At 43.9% G+C, this 26,473-nt stretch overlaps 1 pseudogene; it reads right to left on the reverse strand.

Annotated features, from left to right (window-relative positions):
• Positions 1–21,148: 21,148 nt before the first annotated feature.
• LOC104650270 (large ribosomal subunit protein eL22 pseudogene) lies at positions 21,149–21,579 on the reverse strand (annotated as a pseudogene).
• Between the last annotated feature and the right edge of the window lie 4,894 nt (positions 21,580–26,473).

Consider the following 26,473-nt stretch of genomic DNA (forward strand, 5'->3'; position numbering starts at 1 on the left):
CAGCTTATTATTTTTATTTTTTGTATGTTTTTAGTAGAGAGTGTTTCACCATGTTGGCCAGGCTGGTCTCGAACTCCTCACCTCAGGTGATCTGCCCTCTTTGGCTTCCCAAAGTGCTTGGGTTACAGGCATGAGCCACCGCACACTGCTAGGATATATTTATTATATATGCTATTTGTTAACATGGCTGACTTCCTTCCCTCCCTACTGGAATCTGAAGAATATAGGGAAGAATTTTTGTGCTATTTACTGCTACGTTCGTCAGTGCAGAAAACAGTCTGAAATGTAGGAGATGCTTTATGAGTATGTATTAAACAATAGGCACACGTTTTTGCATATGCACGCAACGTCTTGTTGTTGTTGTTGTTTGTTTTTGGGACAGTTTTGCTCTGTCACCCAGGCTGGAGTGCAATGGCATGATCTCAACTAACTGCAACCTCCACCTCCTGGGTTCAAGTGATTCTCCTTCCTCGACCTCACCAGTAGCTGGGATTACAGACATGTACCACCAAGCCTGGCTAATATTTTTGTATTCTAGTAGAGACAGGGTTTCTCCATGTTGCTCGGGCTGGTTTCCAACTCCTGACCTCAGCTAATTGATCCATGTTGGCCTCCCATAGTGATGGGATTACAAGTGTGAGGCACCATGTCTGGCCTTTTTTGTTATTTTTGAGACAGAATCTCACTCAGTCGCCTAAGATGGAATGCAGGGGTGTGAACTCAGCTCACTGCAACCTCTGCCTCCCAGTTTCAAGTGCTTCTCGTGCCTCAGCCTCCCGAGTAGCAGGAATTACAGACATGTGCCACCACACCCAACTAATCTTTGTATTTTTGTAGAGGCAGGGTTTTACCATGTTAGTCAGGATTGTCTCGAACTCTGGACTTCAGGTTATTAGCCCACCTCAGCCTCCCAAAGTGCTGGGATTACAGGCATGAACCACCATGCCCGGCCACACACAGCATCTTTGGAAGGTAATCCAAGGTAATCACCAGACAGGCTTGTTTCTGGGGATGGGACTAGAGAGATGGGGAATCCCTTACTGGAAAGGGGTCCTGATCCAGACCCCAAGAGAAGGTTCTTCAATCTCATGCAAGAAAGAATTTGGTGGACATTCACAGAGTGAAACCCAGATTATTCAGAAAGTAAAGGAACCAGGCATGGTGGCTGCCACCTGTAATCTCAGCACTTTGGTAGGCTGAGGCAGGTGGGTTACCTGAGGTTGGGAGTTTGAGACCAGCCTGACCAACATGGAGAAACCTCGTCTCTACTAAAAATACAAAATTAGCCGGGCATGGGGTGCATGCCTGTAATCCAAACTACTCGGGAGGGTGAGAATCGTTTGAACCTGGGAGGTGGAGATTGCTGTGAGCTGAGATTGGGCAATGGCATTGCAGCCTGGGCAACAAGAGCAAAACCCTGTCTCAAGAAAAGCCAGGTGTGGTGGCTCACACCTGTAATCTCAGCACTTTGGGAGGCTGAGGTGGGTGGATCACCTGAGGTTTAAAGTTCAAGACCGGCCTCACCAACATGGTGAAACCCCATCTCCACTAAAAATCCAAAAATTAGCCGGACATCATGGTGTGTGTCTATAATCCCAGCTACCCAGAAGGTTGAACCAAGAGAATCAGTTGAACCCAGGAGACAGAAGTTGCAGTGAGCTGAAATGAAGCCACTGCACTCCAGCCTGGGCAACAGAGTGAGAATCCATCTCAAAAAAGAAAAGAAAAGGAATAAAATATTGTCCCTAGCACCCAAGACAGAGTCAGGGTCAGGGGCCCAGCTCGTGCCTTTGTGGCAGCCTGTGTCTGCAGGCCCAACCCCAGCCTCCCAGTGGCCTCTTTAGGCCAAGCCAGTACCTCCTGGCCTAATTTTTTTTTCTTTCTTTTTGTTTGTTTGTTTTTTTATTTTTATTTTTATTTTTTTTTTATTTTATTGCATTTTAGGTTTTGGGGTACATGTGATGAACATGCAAGATTGTTGCATAGGTACACACATGGCAGTGTGGTTTGCTGCCTTCCGTCCCCTCACCTGTATCTGTCATTTCTCCCCATGCTATCTCTTCCTACTTCCCCACCCCCCGCCCCTCCCCCATTTCCCCCCAACGGACCCCAGTGTGTAGTGCTCCCCTCCCTGTGTCTTTGTGTTCTCATTGTTCAGCACCCGCCTATGAGTGAGAATATATGGTGTTTGATTTTCTGCTCTTGTGTCAGTTTGCTGAGAATGATGGTTTCCAGGTTCATCCATGTCCCTACAAAGGACGTGAACTCATCATTTTTGATGGCTGTGTAATATTCCATGGTGTATATGTACCACATTTTCCCTATCCAGTCTATCATCGTTGGGCATTTGGGTTGGTTCCAGGTCTTTGCTATTGTAAACAGTGCTGCAATGAACATTCGTGTGCACGTGTCCTTGTAGTAGAATGATTTATAATCCTTTGGATATATACCCAGTAATGGGATTGCTGGGTCAAATGGGATTTCTATTTTTAGGTCCTTGAGGAATCGCCACACTGTCTTCCACAATGGTTGAACTAATTTACATTCCCACCAACAGTGTAGAAGTGTTCCTATTTCTCCACATCCTCTCCAGCATCTGTTGTTTCCCGATTTTTTAATGATCGCCATTCTAACTGGGGTGAGATGGTATCTCAATGTGGTTTTGATTTGCATTTCTCTGATGACCAGTGATGATGAGCATTTTTTCATATGTTTGTTGGCCTCCTGTATGTCTTCTTTTGTAAAGTACCTGTTCATGTCCTTTGCCCATTTTTGAATGGGCTTGTTTGTTTTTTTCTTGTAGATCTGCTTTAGTTCTTTGTAAATTCTGGATATCAGCCCCTTGTCAGATGGGTAGGCTGCAAAAATTTTTTCCCATTCTGTTGGTTGCCGATTCACTCTACTGACTGTTTCTTTTGCCGTGCAGAAGCTGTGGAGTTTGATTAGGTCCCATTTGTCTATTTTGGCTTTTGTTGCCATTGCTTTTGGCGTTTTGGTCATGAAGTCCTTGCCTACACCTATGTCCTGAATGGTTTTGCCTAGATTTTCCTCTAAGGTTTTTATGGTGTTAGGTCTGATGTTTAAGTCTTTAATCCATCTGGAGTTAATTTTGGTGTAAGGTGTCAGGAAGGGGTCCTGTTTCTGCTTTCTGCACATGGCTAGCCAGTTTTCCCAACACCATTTATTAAACAGGGAGTCCTTTCCCCATTGCTTGTTTTTGTCAGGTTTGTCGAAGATCAGATGGTTGTGGGTATGTTGTTTTTCCTGTGAGGCCTCTGTTCTGTTCCATTGGTCTATATCTCTGTTTCGGTACCAGTACCATGCTGTTTTGATTACTGTAGCCTTGTAGTATAGTTTGAAGTCCGGTAGTGTGATGCCTCCTGCTTTGTTCTTTTTGCTTAGAGTTGACTTGGCTATGCGGGCTCTCTTTTGGTTCCATATGAAGTTTAAGGTGTTTTTTTCCAGTTCTGTGAAGAAGGTCATTGGTAGCTTGATGGGAATAACGTTGAATCTGTAAATTACTTTGGGCAGTATGGCCATTTTCACAATGTTGATTCTTCCTAACCATGAACATGCAATGTTTCTCCATCTGTTTGTATCCTCTCTTATTTCATTGAGCAATGGCTTGTAGTTCTCCTTGAAGAGGTCCTTTACGTTCCTTGTTAGTTGTATTCCTAGGTACTTTATTCTCTTTGTAGCAATTGTGAATGGCAGTTCGTTCTTGATTTGGCTCTCTTGAAGTCTATTACTGGTGTACAGGAATGCTTGTGATTTTTGCACGTTGATTTTGTATCCTGAGACTTTGCTGAAGTTGTTTATCAGTTTCAGGAGATTTTGGGCTGAGATGATGGGGTCTTCCAGATATACAATCATGTCATCTGCAAATAGAGACAATTTGATTTCCTCCTTTCCAATTTGAATACCCTTTATTTCTTTTTCTTGCCTGATTGCTCTGGCTAGAACTTCCAGTACTATATTGAATAGGAGTGGTGAGAGAGGGCATCCTTGTCTAGTGCCAGATTTCAAAGGGAATGCTTCCAGTTTTTGCCCATTCAGTATGATATTGGCTGTTGGTTTGTCGTAAATAGCTTTTATTGTTTTGAGATACGTTCCATCAATACCTAGTTTATTCAGGGTTTTTAGCATAAAGGGTTGTTGAATTTTGTCAAAAGCCTTCTCTGCATCAATTGAGATAATCATGTGGTTTTTGTCTTTGGTTCTGTTTATGTGGTGAATTACGTTTATGGACTTGCGTATGTTGAACCAGCCTTGCAGCCCCGGGATGAATCCTACTTGATCATGGTGGATGAGCTTTTTGATATGCTGTTGCAATCGGTTTGCCAGTATTTTATTGAAGATTTTTGCATCTATGTTCATCATGGATATTGGCCTGAAATTTTCTTTTCTTGTTGAGTCTCTGCCGGGTTTTGATATCAGGATGATGTTTGTCTCGTAAAATGATTTGGGAAGGATTTCCTCTTTTTGGATTGTCTGGAATAGTTTCAGAAGGAATGGTATCAGCTCCTCTTTGTATGTCTGGTAGAATTCCGCTGTGAACCCATCTGGACCTGGGCTTTTTTTGGGTGGTAGGCTCTTTATTGCTGCCTCGACTTCAGACCATGTTATTGGTCTATTCAGGGTTTCGGCTTCTTCCAGGTTTAGGCTTGGGAGGGTGCAGGTGTCCAGGAATTTATCCATTTCTTCCAGGTTTACTAATTTATGTGCATAGAGTTGTTTGTAATAATCTCTGATGATGGTTTGGATTTCTGTGGAATCTGTGGTGATATCCCCTTTATCGTTTTTTATTGCATCAATTTGGTTATTCTCTCTTTTCTTTTTTATTAATCTGGCTAGTGGTCTGTCTATTTTGTTGATCTTTTCAAAAAACCAGCTCCTGGATTTATTGATTTTTTGAAGAGTTTTTTGTGTCTCTATTTCCTTCAGTTCTGCTCTGATCTTAGATATTTCCTGTCTTCTGCTAGGTTTTGAGTTTTTTTGATCTTGCTCCTCTAGCTCTTTCAATTTTGATGATAGGGTGTCAATTTTCGACCTCTCCTTTCTTCTCATGTGGGCACTCATTGCTATATATTTTCCTCTAGAGACTGCTTTAAATGTGTCCCAGAGATTCTGGTATGTTGTGTCTTCGTTCTCATTGGTTTCTAAGAACATCTTTATTTCTGCCTTCATTTCATTGTTTATCCAGTCAACATTCAAGAGCAAGTTGTTCAGTTTCCATGAAGCTGTGTGATTCTGAGTTAGTTTCTGCATTCTGAGTTCTAACTCGATTGCACTGTGGTCTGAGAGACTGTTTGTTATGATTTCTGTTCTTTTGCATTTGCTCAGGAGTGATTTACTGCCAATTATGTGGTCAATTTTAGAGTAGGTGTGATGTGGTGCTGAGAAGAATGTATATTCTGTGGATTTGGGGTGGAGAGTTCTGTAAATGTCTATTAGGTTTGCTTGTTCCAGGTCTGAGTTCAGGTCCTGGATATCCTTGTTGATTTTCTGTCTGGATGATCTGTCTAATATTGACAGTGGGGTGTTAAAGTCTCCCACTATTATTGTGTGGGAGTCTAAGTCTCTTTGTAGGTCATTGAGAACTTGCCTTATGTATCTGGGTGCTCCTGTATTGGGTGCGTATATATTTAGGATCGTTAGCTCTTCTTGTTGCAGTGATCCTTTTACCATTATGTAATGTCCTTCTTTGTCTCTTTTGATCTTTGTTGCTTTAAAGTCTATTTTATCAGAGATGAGAATTGCAACTCCTGCCTTTTTTTGCTCTCCATTTGCTTGGTAGATCTTCCTCCATCCCTTTATTTTGAGCCTTTGTGTATCCTTGCATGTAAGATGGGTTTCCTGGATACAGCACACTGATGGGTTTTGGCATTTTATCCAGTTTGCCAGTCTGTGTCTTTTGATTGGGGCATTTAGTCCATTGACATTTAGGGATAGTATTGTTATGTGTGATTTTGATACTGTCATTTTGATGCTACCTGGCTGTTTTGTTGGTTAGTTGATGCAGATTCTTGATTGTGTTGATGTTCTTTTACCATTTGGTGTGTTTTTGGAGTGCCTGGTACTGGTTGTTCCTTTATAAGTGTAGAGCCTCTTTCAGGAGTTCTTGTAGAGCAGGTTTGGTGGTGATGAAATCTCTGAGCGCTTGCTTGTTCACAAAGGATTTTATTTTTCCTTCGCTTATGAAGCTTAGTTTGGCTGGATAGGAGATTCTGGGTTGAAAGTTCTTTTCTTTAAGGATGTTGAATATTGGCCCCCAATCTCTTCTGGCTTGTAGGGTTTCTGCTGAGAGATCTGCTGTGAGTCTAATGGGCTTCCCTTTGTGGGTAACCCGACCTTTCTCTCTGGCTGCCCTTAGCATTTTCTCTTTCATTTCAACCTTGGTGAATCTGATGATTATGTGCCTTGGGGTTGCTCTTCTTGCGGAATATCTTTGTGGTGTTCTCTGTATTTCCTGGATTTGAATATTGGTCTGCCTTGCTAGGTTGGGGAAGTTTTCCCGGATAATATCCTGAATAGTATTTTCCAGCTTGGATTCATTCTCTTCGTCACATTCAGGTACACCTATCAGATGTAGATTAGGTCTTTTCACATAGTCCCACATTTCTTGAAGATTTTGTTCATTCCTTTTTGCGCTTTTTTCTCTGTTCTTGCCTTCTCTTTTTATTTCATTGAGTTGATCTTCGACCTCTGATATCCTTTCTTCTGCTTGGTCAATTCGGCTGTTGAAGCTTGTGCATGCTTCACGAAGTTCTTGTGTTGCGTTTTTCAGCTCCATCAATTCACTTATACTCCTCTCTATGCTGTCCATTCTCGTCAGCAGTTCGTCCAATCTTTTTTCAAGGTTCCTATTTTCTTTGCGTGCGGTTAGAACATGTTCTTTTAGCTCGCTGTAGTTTCTTACTACCCACCTTCTGAAGTCTGATTCTGTCATTTCATCACTCTCCTTCTCCATCCAGTCTGGTTCCCTTGCTGGTGAGGAGTTGTGATCCCTTTTAGGAGGAGAGGTGTTCTGGTTTCGGGAGTTTTCATCCTTTTTACGCTGGTTTCTTCCCATTTTTGTGGGTTTATTCACCTGTTGTCTGTCTCTGTCCCAGGGAGTTGGAGCTTTATGAGTTTCCGTTGCACTACTGCCTTTTTTTGATTTTTCTTTCAGGTCTGACCCGCCCAGCTAGCAGCACGCCTAGCCACTGCCTGCCCACAGGGGCTTTGCTGAGCTGCTGTGGGCTCCGCCCAGCTGCCCTGAGCTCTTCCCTGAGGTCCTTTTTATATGGGAGTAGTTAGAACTGTCTGGGCAACGGTGGCTCCGCCTCTGTTATGGCGGACTCTCTCTGTTGTGGGAGGTTGCCTCGGCAACGGCAGCCTGCCTCCTTAGCGGTGGAGAGTCTCAGTAATGGCGGAAGCCCCTCCCCCACCGAGCCGGGCCGTCCAGGTTCAGCTGTGCTTGGTTTGAAGGGCTCAACCCAGAGGGTTTCCAATTACTGTTTTTGTTTTCATTGTTGTTGGGGGTGGAGGGGTGGGACCAACCGAGCCTGATCACCTGGCTCCCTGACTCCGAGTCTTTTCTTTTAAGTTGAACGACCCCGAGTTCCGGTCGCTTGTTGAAAAGGCGCCGGGATCTCCCGTGCTGCGACTCAGGGAGTCGGCTCGAACTGCGGCGCCGGCTCCTGGTGGATTTTCTGCCTAGGAATCTCCTGGCCTGACTCGCTATTTCAGATGAGTGGCCCACTCTGCCGTCTCAGGGCTCTGCTCGTCAGCTAAGAGGGCTCCCAGACCAGTGGTTTTTGTACGGAGAACCGCAGCAACAGGGAGTGGTCACAGCAGCCGCGCGGGCGGAATCAGCCCCACAGGGGCCAAAACAGCCACACTGGCTGGGACTGCGACACTGGCGACCCCTCTGCCTGGGTATCTCCTGGTCTGTGGGCAATAAGAGTTCGTCTGTAAATGCGGCGTTCACTCACCCTCTGCACTTTCACTGGGAGCTGAAGTCCTGAGCTGTTCTTAGGCGGCCATCTTCCCAGCATTCCTGTTTGTTTGTTTTTTACAAACTAGACAGAAGCCTTTATTCACAACTTTTCATAATTCACTTTCTAAAAAGATAGGGACCGAGGGACAAAGAGAAAACCCCGGGGGGCAGATGCCAGCATCTTCCTACTCTGTAGGCAGAGCAGCCCTGAGGGCTGCTGGCTGGATATTTTTATGGTTATTTTTGATTATATGCTAATCAGGGGGTGGATTATTTGTGTTTTTCAGGAAAAGAGTGAGCACTTCCCAGAGGTGATGGTTCCTCCCCTCTTTAGACCATATAAGCAAACTTCCTGACATTGTCATGACACTTGCAAACTGTCATGGCACTGGTGGGAGTGTCTCTTAGCATGCTAATAATGCATTATAATTAACGTACAGTGAGCAGTGAGGATGACCAGAAGTCACTTTTATCCCCATCTTGATTTTGGTGAGATGTGGCAGCTTCTTTGCTTCCTCCTGTTTTAACAGCAGGGTCTTTCTGACTTGTGTCTTGTGACACCCATCCTGCCAACCTCCTGTCTCATCCTGTGACTAAGAATGGCTGGGACAGGAGCAGTGGCTCATGTCTGTAATCTCAACACTTTAGGAGGCTGAGGTAGGCAGATCACCTGAGGTCAGAAGTTCGAGACGAGTCTGGCCAACATGGTGGAACCCCATCTCTAAATACTAAAACTCGGTTGAGTGTGGTGGTGCATGCCTGTAGTCCCAGCTACTTAGGTTGCTGAGGCAGGAGAATGGCTTGAACCTGGGAGGCAGAGAGTGCAGTGAGCTGAGATTGTGCCACTGCACTCCATCCTGGTGACAGGGTGAGGCTATGTCTTAAAAAAGAATGCCCGACCTCCTGGAAATGTGGCCCAGCAGGATTCAGCCTCATTTTACCCAGACCCTATTCAAGATGGAGTTGTGCTGGTTCTAACCTCTCTGACAAATCTGCCTTTGCAAAATTGAGAGAGATACAGAAATCAGAAATTTAGTTCATAGTTTAAATAATGAAGCCCTTCCCCAAGCTACCCCTCTAAAACTAATAAAAGACTACCAAGCTAGGAGGGTGAGAGTGGCCTGAGTTCATCCATTATTCCAGAGGTCACAAGATTTGCAACTTTCCCAATCACTCTGTAAGTTACATCATGTTGCAGAACCTGAGATTGGCCTTTGGAGGTGTTTTTTCAGGCTTTCGCTTTTTTTTTTTTTTTTTTTTTTTTGAGCCAGTGTCTTGCTCTGTTGCCCAGGCTGGAATGCAGTGGCATCCTCTTGCCTCATTGAATCCTCAGAAAGTCAACACTGGGCCCAGAAGGGCCACCGGGAGGTACCGGCTTGGCCTAAAGAGGCCACTGGGAGGCTGGGGCTGGGCCTGTAGGTACAGGCTGCCACAAAGGCAGGAGCTGGGCCTGACTCTGACCCTGACTCTGTCTTGGGTGCCAGGGACAAAGAGAAGAGTTGGGTGCACTCCTGGCCCTCAGGGAGACAGCGGCAGGCAAAGAGCATCAAGTTCCCAATGTGTCGTCAGGCATGGTGGCTCACACCTGTAATTCCAGCACTTTGGGAGGCTGAGGCCGGCAGATCACAAGGTCAGGAGTTTGAGACCTGCCTGACCAACATGGTGAAACCTCCGCTATACTAAAGATATAAAAATTAGCTGGTTGTGGTGGCGTGCACCTGTAATCTCAGCTACTCAGGAGGCTAAGGCAGGAGAAGTGCTTGAACTCAGGAGGTGGAGGTTGCAGAGAGCTGAGGCTACTTGCACTCCGGCCTGGGCACAGAGCAAGACTCCGACTCTAAAAAAGTTCCCAATGTGTCATAGAGAGGGAACCATCAGGGTACCAAGGCCTACCTGGCCCAGGCTGGGCACCCAAAGGCTTCCTGGAGGTGACTCCCAACATGAGTCTCAAAGAACAATTAGGAATTTGTCCCTAAAATGTGAAAACTGTGCCAGGCAGAGGGCACAGCACAGGTAAAGCCAGGGAGGTGGGAAACAGTGGTTGTCATGTGGGACTTGCAGGTGAGGCCAACAGAGATTCTTCTGGGCCCTATGGGTGGTTCCCCTTATGGGCAATCTATTTTTATTTTTATTATTTTTTTTTTTTTGAGGAGATCTCATTCTGTCACTCAGGCTGGAGTGCAGTGGTATCATAGCTCACTGGAGCCTCAACCTTCTGGGCTCAAGCAATCCTCCCCACTCAGCCTCCAAGTAGCCAAGACCACAGGTGTGTGGTTAATTTTTAATTTTTTTTTGAGATGGTGTTTTGCTCTTGTTGTCCAGGCTGGAGTGCAATGGTACGATCTTAACTCATTGCACCGTCCACCTCCTGGGTTCAAGAGATTCTCCTGCCTCAGCCTCCTGAGTAGCTGGGTCTGCAGGCGCCCATCACCTCTTTCTTTCTTTTTCTTTCTTTCTTTCTTTTTTTTCTTTCTTTCTTTTTTTCTTAGTTCTTTCTCTTTCTTTCTCTCTCTTTCTTTTTCTTTCTTCCTTTCCTTTCCTTTCTTTTTTCTTCTCTCTCTCTCTCTCTCTCTCTCTCGACAGTCTCACTGTCACCAGGCTGGAGTGCAGTGGCGGATCTCAGCTCACTGCAACCTCTGCCTCCTGGTTTCAAGTGACTCTCATACTTCAGCCTCCTGAGTAGCTGGGATTACGGGCATGCACCACCACACCTGGCTAATTTTTGTATTTTTAGTACAGACAGGGTTTTGCTGTATTGGCCAGGCTGATCTCAAACTTTGGACCTCAGATGAGCTGCCACCTCCACCTCCCAAAGTGATGGATTAGAGGCATGAGCCACCGTGCCCAGCCAAAAGTCCTTATTTCTTAAGGCACTCCATTCTTAGTGGTGGTTTCTTTTCTTCTCTCTCTCTCTCTCTCTCTCTCTCTCTCTCTCTCTCTCTCTCTCTTTCTGGCAGGGTTATAGTTTCTATTCTTCTCTCTCTCTCATTTTTTTTTTGTTGTTGCCCTGGCTGGAGTGCAGTGATGCAATCGTACCTCATTGCAGCCATACCTCCTGGACCCAAGTGATCCTCCAGCCTCAGCCTCCCAAGTAGCTGGAACTACGGGTTCCTGCCACCACACTGGCTCACTTAAAAAATTTTCTTAGCATCAGGGTCTCACTATGATGCCCAGGATGGTTTTGAACTCCTGGTCTCAAGCAATACTCCTGCCTTGGCCTCCCAAAATGCTGGGATTACAGGTGTGAGCCATTGTACCCAGCCAGAGTTTTCTTTCATTTGCAGCTAAATGCATCCTACTTAAGCCAGTCTTTACCAGTTGTAAAGTCACCCATTTGTTTTTTACTTTCCAGGTCTATTTTATAATTCCCTTTGCAACTTCAGCTAAAGATCCTTTATCCAATTTTGACACCCAGAGCAAGACTCCAGGATTCTGAGTGTGCTACAATTCTTTATTTTGAGACAGGGTCTTGCTCTGTTCTGTCTCTAGGCTGGAGTGCAGTGGTGTAATCATAGCTCATTGCAGCCTCTAACTCCTGGGCTCAGACAATCTTCCTGCCTCAGCGTCCTGAGTAGCTGGGACCAGAGTGTGTGTCTCTCCACACTCGGCTAAGATTTTATGTTTACTTTTTTTTTTTTGAGACGGAGTTTCGCTCTTGTTACCCAGGCTGGAGTGCAATGGCGCGATCTCGGCTCACCGCAACCTCCGCCTCCTGGGTTCAGGCAATTCTCCTGCCTCAGCATCCTGAGTAGCTGGGATTACAGGCACGCGCCACCACGCCCAGCTAATTTTTTGTATTTTTGGTAGAGACGGGGTTTCACCATGTTGACCAGGATGGTCTCGATCTCTTGACCTCGTGATCCACCCGCCTCAGCCTCCCAAAGTGGTGGGATTACAGGCTTGAGCCACCGCGCCCGGCCTTTATGTTTACTTTTTAGAGACAGGGTCACACTATGTTGCCAGGCTGATCTCAAACTGCTGGCCCCAAGTGATCTTCTCACCTTAGGCTCCCCAAATGCTGGATTATGGGAGTTAGCCACTGCACCCAGCTAATTTTATGTTTTATGCTGAGAGTTCCATCTCCCACCCCACCACTCTTCTACTGTGATTTTAAAGAAGCACAATATTCCAAAAAAAGAGAAGTGATGGAAACAAAATGGCAAATTTGAAAAGAATAAAATATAAGTAATTCTTTTAAAAACTATCCTCTAGGCCGGGCGCGATGGCTCAAGCCTGTAATCCCAGCACTTTGGGAGGCCGAGGCGGGTGGATCACGAGGTCAAGAGATCGAGACCACCCTGGTCAACATGGTGAAACCCTGTCTCTACTAAAAAATACAAAAAATTAGCTGGGCATGGTGGCGCGTGCCTGTAATCCCAGCTGCTCAGGAGGCTGAGGCAGGAGAATTGCCTGAACCCGGGAGGCGGAGGTTGTGGTGAGCCGAGATCGCGCCATTGCACTCCAGCCTGGGCAACAAGAGCGAAACTCCGTCTCAAAAAAAAAAAAAAAAAAAAAAAAATAGAACCCAGAGAGAGTAGTTGTGTGGAGAGAGCTGCCTGGCAGGTCAAAGAGGGAATCAGAACCCCATCTTCTCTGGCCTCCTGTGAAGAGAGCTCCCATTGGGTGGACAGAGAGCAGCCTTCCAGGACACAGAGCAGGGTGGGCAGAGTGGGCAGAGCATCTGGAGAAGCAGATGGAAACCATCCAATGCATTTTGTTCTAGAAACAGCTATGCCAGGTGACTCCCACAACTCACCGAGGTAACCTATGGATGGTCAATGTGGAAAATGAATTGCTTTCTAGATCTTCAGGGTGGCTACAGAGCTTCTAGCTTTAGAGCACTGGTTCTCAAAGAATGGTGCCCAGGATGGTAGCATCAGTATCACTTGGGAACATGCTAGAAATTCTCAGGCCCCACCTTTGACCGACGGGAGCGCAAAACTGGAGGAGGGGCCCAGCAATCTGTGTTTTACAACCCCCACTGGAGATTCTGGTGCTTGGTCAAGATGTCTGTGAGTTGCTGGAAGCTCAGCCTATGATGTCAGTTTGCTGAGAGAGCCTTTGTTGGCATGCTCAGAAATGCCCATGATGAGCATGATGTCCATATCAATCCACTGCTTGGAATTCTGCAGTTCCTCAATGCTTTCTTTTTAGGATAGATATTCTTCAATAGAAATGGAAGGCTTGATTATATTTAGGCCATGGGGGCCAATACTCAGTGCAGTGCATTTCTTTAATTTTTTAGTTCTTCTCTCAGCTATGCAGGCAAGTTTCAGGGCAGACTTTTGGAGGTTCTTTTTGAAAAATAGATGCAAATGCTGTCAGTGCTGTTGTTTCCCGGGTGCCTGGCAGTGTTTGGTAAACAACTTGATTGCTACCTCCAGGCCTCAGGGAACCACAGCTGCTCTTTCCAGCTCCCTGCAGACTTCTGTAGGGAGCAGGGTTTGCTTCAGGGAAAAATAAACATGGAACAACAAAACAGGAAAACATCACTTGTTGTTTTGTTGCTGCCCCTACCTGTTTTCCCAGAGCTGTTTTGCAACCACAGGCCCTGGGATTTGGGTTCCTTTGCTTGACAAAAGCAAGGCAGGCCCAGGTAGCATTCCACGCTTCTCACTCCATGGCTAGACTGTGGCATTTGGTGTAGCCACAGGACTTGGAAAGCATTGAAAAGGACCTAGTAGCCCCTGCCAGAATGCATGCATTTTAAAATATGTAAATTGAAAAGGAAGAAAGCTTCATTCTTTCTAATGACCCCCAGAATGGTAATCTGGCTTTTCAAATCTCTAGGAAAACAGATTGAATGTGGCACAGTTAATGTTTCAGCACCTCTAGGCTTTTCTCTGAAATATTTTAATGCACTTTTAATTTATTGCAGCTCTTGATTAGCAGGGTTGAGGCAGGGTTACTGCTGACCTCCTGGGCCAAGATACTCCTGGGGCTGCAGTGAAGTGGAAAGAACAAAGATTTGATAGTGTTCTTAGGTGGAGCCTCCCAGGACTGAGCCCTGGGGGTTCACTGAATAATTCCTTCCCATAAGTAGTCAGAGAACAATGCAGTGTTCTTCAGATCTTTATCAGAGTTACCTGGGGTGTATGGTAGAACAGCGGATTCTTGAAACATGTTTAAGAATCTCTGGACTGGGCCAGGCGTGGTGGCTCAAGCCTGTAATCCCAGCACTTTGGGAGGCTGAGGCGGGTGGATCACGAGGTCGAGAGATCGAGACCATCCTGGTCAACATGGTGAAACCCCGTCTCTACTGAAAATACAAAAAACTAGCTGGGCATGGTGGCGCGTGCATGTAATCCCAGCTACTCAGGAGGTTGAGGCAGGAGAATTGCCTGATCCCAGGAGGCGGAGGTTGCGGTGAGCCGAGATCACGCCATTGCACTCCAGCCTGGGTAACAAGAGCGAAACTCCGTCTCAAAAAAAAAAAAAAAAAAAAAAAAAAAAAGAATCTCTGGACTATCATCTATGGGCATTTGGGTTGGTTCCAGGTCTTTGCTATTGTAAACAGTGCTGCAATGAACATTCGTGTGCACGTGTCCTTATAGTAGAACGATTTATAATCCTTTGGATATATACCCAGTAATGGGATTGCTGGGTCAAATGGAATTTCTATTTCTAGGTCCTTGAGGAATCATCACACTGTCTTCCACAATGGTTGAACTAATTTATACTCCCACCAACAGTGTAAAAGTGTTCTTATTTCTCCACACCCTCTCCAGCATCTGTTGTCTCCAGATTTTTTAAGGATTGCCATTCTAACTGGCATGCGATGGTATCTCAATGTAGTTTTGATTTGCCCATCAATGATAGACTGGACAGGGAAAATGTGGCACATATACACAATGGAATATTATGCAGCCATCAAAAACGATGAGTTCCTGTCCTTTGTAGGGACATAGATGTACCTGGAAGCCATCATTCTCAGCAAACTGCACAGGGGCAGAAAATAAAACACCGCATGTTCTCACTCATAGGCGGGTGTTGAACAATGAGAACACATGGACACAGGGAGGGGAGCACTACACACAGGGGTCTGCTGGGGGGGAATAGGGAAGGACAGTGCTGGGTGGGGAGTTGGGGGGGGATGGCATGGGGAGAAATGCCAGGTATAAGTGATGGGGAGGAAGGCAGCAAATCACACTGCCACGTGTGTACCTATGCAACAATCTTGCATGTTATTCACATGTACCCCCAAACCTATAATGCAATTAAAAGAAAAAAGGCCGGGCGCAGCCTGTAATCCCAGCACTTTGGGAGGCCGAGGCGGGTGGATCACGAGGTCAAGAGATTGAGACCATCCTGGTCAACATGGTGAAACCCCCATCTCTACTAAAAATACAAAAATTAGCTGGGCATAGTGGCACATGCCTGTAGTTCCAGCTACTAGGGAGGCTGAGGCAGGAGAATTGCCTGAACCCAGGAGGCGGAGGTTGTGGTGAACGGAGATCGTGCCATTGCACTCCAGCCTGGGTAACAAGAGCGAAACTCCGTCTCAAAAAAAAAAAAAAAAGAATCTCTGGATTGTGGAGGGCAGGAGCTTGCACTTCGAGCTGGTGCCCCCTGCACACTCACACTGGCAGTCCATGGCCTTGGTGATTGATATTGCCATGGTGTAAATACATGGGCTGAAGTAGAAAGCAGGTGCTGGTACTGCTACCTTGAAAAAAATTTCTGAGACTTGCACATGATTAGTGCATTTACTTTTCACTAATCCTACTTCACAAGTTGGCTGTTTCCTACCTTCTTAAGTCAAAAAACTTTCTTCCCGAAATTGTTTCTTTCTTGCCTGAAACAAGTCATTTAGAATGTCCTTATAGAGAGGTGATACACTTCTGTTTGTCTGAAGAAGCTGTTATTTCACCCTCAGTTTTAAAAGGTAGTTTTTCTGGGTATACTATTCTACACAGGCAGGTAGGGGTTTTTGTCATTTTTTTTTTCTTTTCCTTTTTGTTTTTGCCTCTGCACTGTGTAAAGGATAATTTATTTGGGTATCTATCTTCTGGTGTTTTAACAAATTTCAGTTGCTGTATTTTTTATTTCTAGAGTTCAGAACAGTTTTTTAGTTAGATATTGCGTTCCATGAAGATGGAATTCAGTCCTATGACTGTTGAATTCTTAGCAACACACACACACACATATGCAACACACACACTCACAATTCCACAAACCACAGTGGTGATTCACCTTTTATTTTTAGATATGCCTGGTTACTTTAAAATAGTAGAAGTCAAATAAGACAGCACTAAATGACCATACACATAGAGCATTGTTTAACCAATTTGTGTCTTAGCTAGAAAGCTGCTACTACTCCACAAATGAAAATTAAACTCCTACGTGAAATCTACCACCCGCCTCTGTTCACAGCTGATGGTTGCTGTTGACTAGCCTACCCCCGACCCCCAAGCCTTCAAATACAATCATCTAACCAGTGAAATGCTTTTTGCATTCAATCTTCCAATTCCTTCCAAAATCTCAAAATTCTTCTAGAAAGCTCTTATCTCCCCAGACACTTACTGGGTTTCTCTGTGTCATCTGTACAGCTTCTCTAGGATTCTGAATCACTCTGGAGTCATAAAACCAGAGACAGTAAGTGACCTCATCCATCATTTGCTACAGGGATAGCAACTTTTGTTTTGTTTTGTTTTGCTTAAATATAACTTATTTTAAAAGTTAGCTGCTTTCTTTGAAAAAATTCTGAAATTTCACTAAATAGAAATCTAGATTACTGCCTTTATTTGTAGAATTGAAAGCTCTTGTGGCTGTAGAGGTATGTTCCCCTGTGGCAGTAATTGGAAAGGGAAGTACAATGGTTTCCCCATTTAAGCTGATAAAGTGAGGATTTCCCAGCTTGTACATTCCTTTCCTCTCCCTGTTACCTTACATCTGGCCTTCCTCACTCATTTGCATTACCTGCCTGTTCCAAAATGTGGTCCATGATTAATAGTGTCAGCATGGTCAAGGTAATGCAAACGAGCACGGAAGGCCAGGCATATGATGTGGTTGCCTTAGCTTTCCTGGTATGAAACAGGAACCTTAGGTACAAAAAGGTGAAGTGTCTTTTACAAGGCCACACAGCCAAAATCTACTTGAGCAAAGCTGAGTCAGAGGGTATATCACAAACACGCAACACTTCTTTTATATTAGGGTATTGGCTGGAAAAATACAGAGTTCTTATGAGCATAACCTTTATGGAGTCAGGCTACTAAAAGTCTCTACGCCTCAGTTTTCTCATCTGTATGTTGAGTTTACAATAATAATATCTACTAAGAACTTCATTGTAAGAATAGAATGAAATAATGTTTGTAAAAGACTTAATACTCAGTACATAATGTTTTCAACAAATGGCAATTGTATTTTTAGAGAGTGCCGTAAAGTTATTTCTTTCAATTGTTGAATCATTTGTTCACTTAAAAGATACATATTGAGTACTTGCTATGAGCCAGGCATTTTTCAAAAATTTTGGAGTATTGTGATGAACAACAACAACAACAAAATAGTTCTTTTATCTAATTGAGCTTATATTCTAGTGGGGAGGACAAGTGAATAAATACTCAAAACTGTGTAGATCATGGCAAGAGCTCTGTAGTAAGCACATAGGGTGATACAGTTGAGAGTAACTTGGAACCTAACTCAAGTAGGCAGGCAGGACACACTTTTTGAAGTGGTTTTTGTCCCTAAGACCCAATACTGAGAAGGGGCCAGTTTTTTTTTGTTTGTTTTTTTGAGACGGAGTCTCGCTCTTGTAACCCAGGCTGGAGTGCAATGGCACGATCTCCGTTCACCGCAACCTCCGCCTTCTGGGTTCAGGCAATTCTCCTGCCTCAGCCTCCTGAGTAGCTGGGATTACAGGCACACGCCACCATGCGCAGCTAATTTTTTGTATTTTTAGTAGAGATGGGGTTTCAACATGTTGACCAGGATGGTCTCGATGTCTTGACCTTGTGATCCACCCGCCTTGACCTCCCAAAGTGCTGGGATTACAGGCTTGAGCCACCGTGCCCGGCCTCAAGGGGCCAGTTTTATAAGGAATAGGCTCATGGCATCTTGGGAAGCTGAGATAGCAGGTGCACCAGCCCTGAGTCAGGAAGACACATGCCTTGATTGAAACAAGAGGAAAGCCACTGTAACTACATTGGTTATAGTCTGAGATTGGGTTGGTAGTTAAGGTAGTGTCAGGGAAGTAGAGAGTAAGCAGATTATGTAGGGCCCTCAGGCCAACACCATGAAATACTATGCAACCATAAAAAATAATGAGTTTGTGTCCTTTGTAGGGACATGAATGAATCTGGAAACCATCATTCTCAGCAAACTGACACAAGAACAGAAAATCAAACACTGCATGTTCTCACTCATAGGTGGGTGTTGAACAGTGAGAACACATGGACACAGGGAGGGGAGCATCACTCACTGGGGTCTGTTGAGGGGACTAGGAGAGGAAAAGGAGGAGTAGGGAGGTTGGGGAGGGATAACTTGGGGAGAAATGCCAGATATGGGTGACAGAGATGGAGGCAGAAAACCACATTGCCATGTATGTACCTATGCAACAATCCCGCATGATCTGCACATGTATCCACAACCTAAAGTGCAATAAAAAAAAAAAGTTTGCTGGGCGCGGTGGCTCACACCTGTAATCCCAGCACTTTGGGAGGCTAAGGTGGGTGGATCACGAGGTCAAGAGATCAAGACCATCCTGGTCAACATGGTGAAATCCGTCTCTATTAAAAATACAAAAAATTAGCTGGGCATGGCGGCGCATACCTGTAATCCCAGCTACTCAGGAGGCTGAGGCAGAATTGCCTGAACCCAGGAAGCGGAGGTTGCGGTGAGCCGAGATCGTGCCATTGCACTCCAGCCTGGGTAACAAGAGCGAAACTCTGTCACAAAAAAAAAAAAAAAAAAAAAAAAAAGGATATTGATTGTGTTGATAAACCTGTAGATCAATTTGGGGACAATTCACATCTTAAAATTTTTAAACCTCCAAACCATTAATATGCTACTTTAATCTCCATTTATTTTTGGTCTTTTTTTTTTTTTTTTTTTTGAGATGGAGTTTCGCTCTTGTTACCCAGGCTGGAGTGCAATGGCACGATCTCGGCTCACCGCAACCTCCGCTTCCTGGGTTCAGGCAATTCTCCTGCCTCAGCCTCCTGAGTAGCTGGGATTACAGGCACACGCCGCCATGCCCAGCTAATTTTTTGTATTTTTAGTAGAGACGGGGTTTCACCATGTTGACGAGGATTGACCTCGTGATCCACCCGCCTCGGCCTCCCAAAGTGCTGGGATTACAGGCTTCAGCCACCGCGCCCGGCCCCCTATTTTTGGTCTTCTTTAATCTCTCTCAGCAGTTGTTTTGAGGTTCTTAGTATACAGAACTTACACGTATTTTGTTAAACTTATCCCTAATATTTTATGTTTTTGATATTATTGTGAATGGGAGTTGTTGTTTTTGTTTTTGGTTTTTTTTCGAGTTTCAATTTTATTACAAGTTTTCAAATCTGGGACTAATTTTTTTCTTTTAACTTAAATGGTAACTTCAGCCCAGGGTTTTTCACAACCAAACTAAAAATTACTTTCTACATGGGAACATCAATGCAACAAACAAGTAAAATTTGTAAACTCAAATCACAAACTCACAGTTAATAATCACCGTGAGGGGCATTGCCAAAAAACAACTGATTCCTCAGTGAAGTTTGAAAGAAACTGCCTTCTGTGAAGGCAGAGAAATATGCAAGCAATTCTGCTTCAAAGAAACTTGCATAGCAATGGGAAATGCTAGAGCCTTTAACACAAGTGAAATTGCAAAGCTTCAACATGAGCCTTTAACACAAGTGAAATTGCAAAACCTCAACATGTTCAACTAATCCACAGAGCACCAAACGTTAAATTGGAGCCAAGGTAAGCTCCTTTAAAAATTTCTTTCAGGGCCGGGCGCGGTGGCTCAAGCTTGTAATCCCAGCACTTTGGGAGGCCGAGGCGGGTGGATCACGAGGTCAAGAGATCGAGACCATCCTGGTGAAACCCCGTCTCTACTAAAAATACAAAAAATTAGCTGGGCATGGTGGTGCATGCCTGTAATCCCAGCTACTCAGGAGGCTGAGGCAGGAGAATTGCCTGAACCCAAGAGGCAGAGTTTACGGTGAGCGGAGATCGCGCCATTGCACTCCAGCCTGGGTAACAAGAGCGAAACTCTGCCTCAAAAAAAAAAAAAAATTCTTTCAAAGTCACTCACAGCAACAATTGCGACTCTTTTCCCAACCTTGGCAGCCCCTTTCCCAGTTCTCTAACCTGTGCACTGCATCACACCAGTTTGTAGATGACTTCTGACATTCCATCTAGTCTTGGCCTAAATGGCATGGGGCAGCTATTTCCCAGGCACCTCCCATCTCCTTAGTATGGGAGGCTTCCCAGTCACTTTGCCTCTGTGGCCCCCTTCACCAGAGCCTCCACAGCTGTGGGCATTGGGGTCCCCATGGCTGGGCCCCACACAGGAGGCCACATCTGGAAGCACTATTCCTACAGCTCCCTCTGCAGGAGAGCAAAGTGACAATTTGTTGCAAAGACTTCTAGAAACATTACTTACACATTCATTTTTGTACACATGTAGTTAATTTAGAACCGGGGACTTTTACAGTCGATTCCCCCAACGCCTTTATGGAGAGTGACAGAATACGCACCAATGCCGAAGAAGTGCAGCTTCTCTCTCTAGGAAGTAGAGGATTAGCAGACATAATTGTGTGCATCAAGAGAAATTTGTAATCAAAAAACTGAAGACGAATGACCCCAAAACCCGTATTTTATTGACAATTTTCCCCACAGAGAATCTTAGAAAGATGACACGTTTTCTTTTAATGAATGAGAGGAGCACACTCGTATCCTGAATCATTGCGAACAGCAACAGATACAATTGACAGTCACAGTTTTTAAAATAACAGCCACTCCCTTCAGCCCACACCTCCACAGCCTCATCTGCCTCCCCAAGGCTGTCAGTTCCATCAAGTCACCTCCTCCTACTCTGGTATTACCTCAAGAATTGAAATTTTCAAGGAGAAAAAAAAAAGAAGTGACAAATAAGTGAGTGGGGAATAAGTGAGACTATGATTTTCATTTTCTGTTCAATCCACACTGCAGAAATACAAGGATAAACCACCATTTTTGTTCCTAAGTTTTATTCAAAAACGCATACGAAATATTCCAGATAAATGACATTTGATCCTCACCTTCCTCCTCCTCTTCGTCCTTGTTAATCTGGAAGTAACGTAATTCTTAACTCTCTTTGCTGTTAGCAACCACGCGCAACCAATCACGTAGATTATTCTTCAAATATTTTTTGGTGAGATATTTCAAATACCTTTTGCAGAAAGGCACCTCAGACGTCATGGTGATTCGCTCTTGCTCCTTTTGATGGTCACCACCCCTCGACCAAGGTTTCCGGCTTTTCCGTTCACTTTGATCCTTTCTTGCAAAAACTGCTCAACATTGGCAGCATCCGTGATTCGATCTTCTACAGGGTGGGTGCAATCAAGAGTGAACTTCAGAACCTGCTTCTTTTTTTTGGCCCCCTTTGCCACAGGCTTTTTCATGGGAGCCATGGTGGCAGCTGAGACAGAAAGGGAGATGAGCAAACTCTGTTGTTGTTGCTTTTTAAGATAGAGTCTCACTCTGTTGCCCAGGCTGGAGTGCAGTGACATGATCTCAGTTTACTTGGTTCAAGCAATTCTTCTGCCTCAGCCTCCCCAGTAGCTGGTATCACAGAACCCCACCACCACGCCTGGATAGCTTTTGTGTTTTTAGTGGAGACGGGGTTTCACCATGTTGGCCAGACTGGTCTCAAACTCCAGACCTCTTGAGCCACTCATCTCAGCCTCCCAAAATGCTGAGATCACAGGCATGAACCACCACACCCAGCCTGAATGGGACTGTTTTTAAAATTTTATTTTTCAGTTGTTCATTGTTTGCATTGACTTCATATTCTGTGACCTTGTTAAGGTGAGTTGGTCATTGAAATACCTGCCACCATGCCCAGCTAATTTTTGTATGTTTAGTAGAGACAGGGTTTCATCATGTTAATCAGGCTGGTCTTGAACTACTAACCTCAGGCGATTAACTTGCTTGGCTTCCCAAAATGCTGCAATTACAGGCAAGAGTCACTTTTCCCAGTGATCACCTTTAAGTTGAGAGAAAATTTTTCTGATTAGAAAATTCTTGGTATTTTATTTTTATGTTTTATTTTTTTTAAGACAGGGTTTTCCTATGTTAGTCAGGCTGGTCTTGAACTCGTGACCTCAGGTGATCCGCCTGCCTCGGCCTCCCAAAGTGCTGAGATTACAGGCGTGAGCCACCACACCTGGCCTAAGTTTTTTTTTAAACTTTTATTTCAGAGGTACATGTGCAGGATTATTATATAGGTCAGTTGAGTCTTTCAGGGGTTTACTGTACAGATTGTTTCATTCCCAAGGTAATAAACATAATATCTGACAGGTAGTCTTATTATCTTCACCCTCCTCTCACACTCCACCCTCAAGTAGGCCCTGGTGTCTGTTCCTGTCTTCTTTCTGTCCATGTGTACTCATTGTTTGGCTGTCACTTATAAGTGAGAAGATACAGTATTTGATTTTCTGTTCTGCATTAGATTGCTTAGGATAATGACCTCCAGCTTTATTCATATTGCCCCAAAAGACGTGATCTCATTCTATTGTATGGCTGCATGGTATTTCATGGTGTCTATGTACCACATTTTAAAATCCAGTCTACCATTGCTGGTACTTACATTGATTCCATGTCTTTACTATTGTGAATAGTAATGTGAGGGACATATGTATGCACTGGACTTTATGGCAGAAAGGTTCATATTCCTTTGGGAGTATACCCACTAGATTGCTGAGTAAAATGCTAGTTCTGCTCGAAGTTCTCTGAGTGATTGCCAAACTGCTTTTCACAGTCGTAGGATTCCCTTTTCAATAAATGTTGCTGGGATAACTGGCTATCCAATGCAGAAGATTGAAACTTGACCCCTTCCTTTTACCATATGCAAAAATCATTAAGATGGCTTGAAGGCTTAAACCTAAAACCTAAGGGTTGATGGGGCTATAAAAACCCTTGAAGGAAACGTAGAAGACACCACTGTGGACATAGGTCCTGCACAGGTTTCATAACAAAGATGTCCAAAGCAATGATAACAATAACAAATATTGACAATTGGGATCTAATTAAACTAAAGGGCACCTGCAAAGTGAAAGAAATTAAGAAAGTAAACAGATAGGCCGGGCGTGGTGGCTCAAGCCTGTAATCCCAGCACTTTGGGAGACCGAGGCGGGTGGATCACGAGGTCAAGAGATCGAGACCATCCTGGTCAACATGGTGAAACTCCGCTCTCTACTAAAAATAAAAAACAATTAGCTGGGCATGGTGGCGCGTACCTGTAATCCCAGCTACTCAGGAGGCTGAGGCAGGAGAATTGCCTGAACCCAGGAGGCGGAATTTGCGGTGAGCCGAGATCGCGCCATTGCACTCCAGCCTGGGTAACAAGAGTGAAACTCTGTCTCAAAAAAAAAAAAAAAAAAAGAAAAAAGAAAGAAAGTAAACAGACAACATACAGAATGGGAGAAAATATTTGCAAAGCATGCACCTGTCAAAAGGCTAATATTCAGAATCTATAGGGAACTTTGGTGAAGTCTTACAATAGCTGCTATTCTAGAACTAGTTTATTCCTGCTGCCAGGAATGTGCCATCCATCTACTGGCTGTCTTGTACTCCCAGGTGTCCAATGAGTTTTCTCACCCAGGATCATCAGAACTTGCATATGTTCCAGTCCTTTCTTACATATAGAAATTGTTCGACTTAGAACTCTTCACTAACTGCTCTCCTCCTAGTTGCAAGGGATTTTAGTCTTTTAATGCACAACTTAGCTGTGAACTAGGATCTTAAAGAAATATTTATGAAAAATTGCTACCTTTTTATCTGTGTAGCCTTCTTCTCTCTAGTTCCCTGTCCCCCAAAAGGTAGCCAACTAATCCTCCATGAACTCTGATCCCTCAATTTAGTGAGGCCACTGTGCTCTGTTTGGCTTCCTTTTCCTCTACAGTGATACTCAAAATATCTTCAGGTACAAAGCTGGGCAGTCACAGGGCACATGCAATTTGTATCCTTCTTACATGGATCACAGCCATGTACGCTCAGTTGTCCAATTACAGGAAACACTTAATTTATACATTTATTCAGTTTCCAATTGTTAATAGTGGGAGGGACACTAACTTACATTGGTGCAAACATAATTGAGGTTTCTGCCGTTATTTTTTTTCTTTTTCTTTGTTTTTCTTTTTTCTTTTCTTTTTTTATGAGGTGGAATCTTGCTCTTTTGCCAGGCTGGAGTGATCTCAGCTCACGGCAACCTCCACCTCCTGGGTTCAAGGAATTCTTCTGCCTCAGGCTGCCAAGTAGCTGGGATTACAGGCACCCACCACCAGGCCAGGCTAATTTTTGCATTTTTAATAGAGACAGGGTCTTAACATGTTGGTCAGGCTGGTCTCAAACTCCTGACCTCTCAGGTGATCCACCTATTTCAGCCTCCTAAAGTGCTGAGATTACAGGCATGAGCCACTGTGCCCTAACCCCATTACTTTCTTGCTTTCTTTTCTTTTCTTTTCTTTCTTTCTTTCTTTTTTTTTTTTTTTTTGAGACAGAGTTTCACTCTTGTTACCCAGGCAATGGCACCATCTCGGCTCACTGCAACCTCCGCCTCCTGGGTTCAGGCAATTCTCCTGCCTCAGCCTCCTGAGTAGCTGGGATTACAGGCACGCGCCACCATGCCCAGCCAATATTTTGTATTTTTAGTAGAGACGTGGTTTCACCATGTTGACCAGGATGTTCTTGATCTCTTGACCTTGTGATCCACCCGCCTCGGCCACCCAAAGTGCTGGGATTACAGGCTTGAGCCACCGCGCCCGGCCAACTCCATTATTTTGAATGGCAAAAACTGCGATTACTTTTGCCCCAACCTACTAACATAGAAGCAAAAATTGCTCAGTTTTCTTTTTAGTGGGCATGTTTCCTGCATTCAGAACTTAGTGAATAGCTATTTTCCTTTAGTGGACAAAAGATGATACCAATGATTGTAAGTTGTACTAGCTTTTAAATTTTTTGTTGACAAGTCATCTATTAGGCTAATTGTTCCTTTCAAAGGTGTATGTGTGTGTGAAAGAGAGGGGACCTGGCTGCTTTTAATATTTTCTCTTTGGGTTTTAGAAATGTAATGATGACAGCTTTCATGTGGATTTTATTGCACATATCCTGTTCGGAGTGTATAGAACAGACGAGGAGGAAAGATAACTTTTTTTTGGTGCAATTGACCTTTTAGAACTGTTTGATATTTATTTTTTAATTCTACTTCTGTTTGACAAATTACCACTTGACTTTTAACAATTATGGATCACTTTGATAAAAATGTTAAATTATTAAATAAAAAAAACACACCACCAAGCCCAGCTAATTTTTTGTGTTTTTAGTAGAGACGACTTTTCACCATGTTGACCAGGATGGTCTCGATCTCTTGATCTCGATCACAATTGTTTTAATGTCTGTTTGATATAACTCCAATATCGGAATTTTCTGTATTTTATTGTCTATTGTTTCTCTTTATGTTTACTTAATTTGCTTCTTTTTCTGGATATGCCTGTGGATTTTTGGTTAAATGCCATGTTATATTTTAAAAAATTATAGTGTTTATATGTTTTTTCTCTCTTCTCAGAAAGCTTTAACTTTTTATCCAGCAGGCATTTGGGGTACATAAAGATCATTTTTGGCTAATCAGTTATTGAGATCATTTGAGACTGAACTTGATTCTCCAAAGACTTTTGGTTTGCCCTTAATGCATATAATATTTCAAGATCTTCAATCGAAATTGGGGTGTATATCAGTGCCCTCCTTCTAGAGAGGTTATAGCGTCCAACTTTCCAAGAATTCTCCTTCACTTCTTAGCCTCCTATGTGATGCTTCGTTTCTTCCTTTGTTCCTTTTCCTTACTTTCTTTCCTGGCCTCCCTCCCTCCCACCCTCCCTCCCTTCTGTCTTTTTTTCTTTCTTTCTCTCTTTTGTTTCTTTCTTGGTATGTTTGTTTGTTTCTTTCTTTCATGTTCTCTTCTTTCATTCCTTTCTTCTTTTGACTTTCTCTTTTCTTTTGGGCTTTCTCTTTTTCTTTTTCTTTCATTTTCTTCCTTCCCTCCATCCTTTGCTTCTTATTTTCCTCCTTCCTTTCTCATTCAACTTTTTCTTTCCTTCTCTCTCTCTCCTCTCTCTGTCTCTCTCTCTCTCTCTTTCTCTCTCTCTGAGACACACACTTTTCACTATGTGCAGTTTCAAGACAAGTGAATGAATATCTTTAAAGGGAAAATGGAGAAGAATAGTGCCTGCACTTTTCCACGGTTTCCTTTTCCTTCTATGCCTCTGATACTCTGAAGATCTCTAAGATGTTACTTCCTTTTGGCATGGT

This window comes from Saimiri boliviensis, chromosome 14, assembly GCF_048565385.1.
Source record: "Saimiri boliviensis isolate mSaiBol1 chromosome 14, mSaiBol1.pri, whole genome shotgun sequence".
Lineage (NCBI taxonomy): Eukaryota > Metazoa > Chordata > Mammalia > Primates > Cebidae > Saimiri > Saimiri boliviensis.